The sequence below is a fragment of the Vicugna pacos genome, chromosome 35, assembly GCF_048564905.1.
Source record: "Vicugna pacos chromosome 35, VicPac4, whole genome shotgun sequence".
NCBI lineage: Eukaryota > Metazoa > Chordata > Mammalia > Artiodactyla > Camelidae > Vicugna > Vicugna pacos.
Window position 1 is genome coordinate 2,800,001 of NC_133021.1, and position 2,500 is coordinate 2,802,500.

At 78.0% G+C, this 2,500-nt stretch overlaps 1 protein-coding gene and 1 non-coding gene across 2 annotated transcripts in view; both read right to left on the bottom strand.

The window, feature by feature from the left end:
- Nucleotides 1-2,500, bottom strand: part of LOC140691458 (uncharacterized) — a 23,068-nt gene that overhangs the window by 12,878 nt on the left and 7,690 nt on the right. The window lies entirely within an intron of this gene.
- Nucleotides 1,158-1,310, bottom strand: LOC140691604 (5.8S ribosomal RNA). The gene has a single exon (XR_012067359.1). It is a non-coding gene; the product is annotated as a 5.8S ribosomal RNA (ribosomal RNA).

Genomic DNA, 2,500 nt, shown 5'->3' on the forward strand with positions numbered 1-2,500 from the left:
GGGAGAGGGCGGAGGGAAGAGGGCTACGCGCGAGGCGCCGAACCGCGGTCGACCGCCCGGTCCCCCTCCCTCCCTCCCCCTCAACCGACCCCACCCGCCCACGGACGCCCAAACACGGGGTTCGGGCGGGCGGGCGGGCGGCCGGCCGGAAGGAAGAAGGGAGGCGGACGGGACGGGACGGGAGCACGAGCCGGCGACGTGGCACGGGACGGGCGGGCGGCGGCGAGAGGGGAAGGCGCGCGCGACGCCGGGCCCAGGCCGGAGGCATCGTCGTGCCGGGGAGGAGGGGAGAGGGGGCGGCGGCGGCGGCGGCGGCGGCGGCCGTCGGTCGGGAGGCGGGCGGGTCGGGAGGAACCCGGCGGCCGCCCCGCGGCGACCGTCGGGGCCCCTTCCCCCACCACGCGACGCCAACCGCCCCGGCGCGAGCCGCCCCGCTCCGCTCCGCTCCGCTCCCACCCGTCCTCCGCACGGCCACGAGACGTCCCCGACGGGCGACGGACGCCCGGCGGCGCCCCCCCACGACGAACGCCACCCCGAGGGCCCAGGGGCACGAAGCGCGGCCGCGGCCGCAGCCCGGGGGAAAGCGCGCAGCGGCGAGCGACGCCGCGGCGTCCCGCGGGTCGCCGCCGGGGCACGCATCCCCGGGGCGCGGCCGCGCGCGCGCCTCGGCCACGGCGAGAGCCGCCCGTCCCGACGGGGCGAGGCGGGGGCCGCGGGGGCGCGCGGCAGGGGGGTGGGGGGCGGCGCGGCCCGGAGGCCCAAACCGCCCCCACCCACACCCCGGCACCACCGCGACACACCCGGGGACGCGCCCCAGAGACCGCTTGCGGCGCGAGGGGGGCTCCCGGTGGGACCGCGGCGGCCACGGCCACGGCCACGCGCGAGCTCCCCCCCCATCTTTTTCCTCCCTTCCCTTTCGCGGGCGGCACCTCCCGGGCCTCGACGCCGCCTGCCGCCGCCTGCCGGCCGCCCGCCGCCGCCCGCACCCTCCCGGGCGCGGGGGCGGGGTCGGCCGCAGGAGGGACAGACGGCGCGAGGGCAGAGGCACCGTGTCTGCACTTAGGGGGACGGAGGGCACCGCGGCCCTGCGAGGAAACCCCCAGCCGCGCGACCCCCCCACGGGCACACACCCGGGGGGGGCGCGATTGATCGTCAAGCGACGCTCAGACAGGCGTAGCCCCGGGAGGAACCCGGGGCCGCAAGTGCGTTCGAAGTGTCGATGATCAATGTGTCCTGCAATTCACATTAATTCTCGCAGCTAGCTGCGTTCTTCATCGACGCACGAGCCGAGTGATCCACCGCTAAGAGTCGTACGAGAATTTTTTTCTGCCTTTGGTTCTGTGGCACGGCACGTCTCCCGCCCACCACACCCCGGGAGGGTGAGGTGGGGGGTCGCCTCGGGCCGGCCGAGTCAGAGAGAAATCAGACCGGAGGGTCGGGAAGGTTTCACAACGGGGCGCAGCCGGCACCGACACGGCGCGTGCCGGCTCGGACACCCCACAGGCGCCCGGGGGTTCCCGCCTCCCGCAGGGACGCGGGGGGCGCACCAACCACGCGGCCACCGACCGTCCCGACGGGCCGCCGGGCGGGCGAGGCCCCACCCGACGGCCGCGGCGGCGGCGGCGGCGGCGAGCGACGTGGTGCGGCGCCCCGGCCCAGGGGAGGCGGAGTCTGGGGGACGACGAGGGACGGACCTCCCGAGTCCCCACGGGCCCGACCGCCCCGACCCCAAGGCGGACGGGCGACTCCCCCCTAAGGGTCTTTAAACCTCCGCGCCGGGACGCGCTAGGTACCTGGAGAGGGCGAGGCGGGCGAGGGAGGCGTGGACGGCACGGACCCCCCCCACCCGGAGCCCCAAACGTCGGCCACCGCCCCGACGCCGACCGCCACACTCCGGCCACGGCCGGCGGTCCTCGCCGCCGCGGGCCCTCGACACGGGGCCACACCGTGCACCGGCCGGCCACCGCCCCCCGCCACCACCGAGTCCCACCGCCAACGCCAACGCCAACGCGTGCCGACGGCAACCTAACCCCACTCCCCACGAGGCCGGGCAGAGAGGGCCCTCCCCCCGCGTCCAGACAGACCGCACGCCCTCCTTCCCACCTCCACCCCCAGCCCCCCAAGGCCCGGCAGGACCCCCAACCCGCACCCGCAGTTCCCGGGGTCCCCTTCTCGCCACGGGGGACGAGGGGGGCCCACGACGGGACGCGGGGCGCAAGCGGGCGGGGCGCCTTGGGCGTGTGGGGCGGGGGGCGGGGGGCGAGAGGCGGCCGGACGGGGAAAAGAGGCCCGAAGCTCGCTCGGGTGGGGGGGAAAGGCGAGAGGCACGTGGCAAGGCGGGGCGGCGGGATCGGAGGAGCAGAGGGCCGACGACCGACCCGGGGGAACCGGCCCAGGGCGAGCAGCGGGAGGCGGCCACGGCCAGGAGGAGCGGCCGGCGCCGGGAAGACGAGGGCGCGGCATGGGGAGGGGGGGCGGGCACGGCCCAGCCCACAGAGCC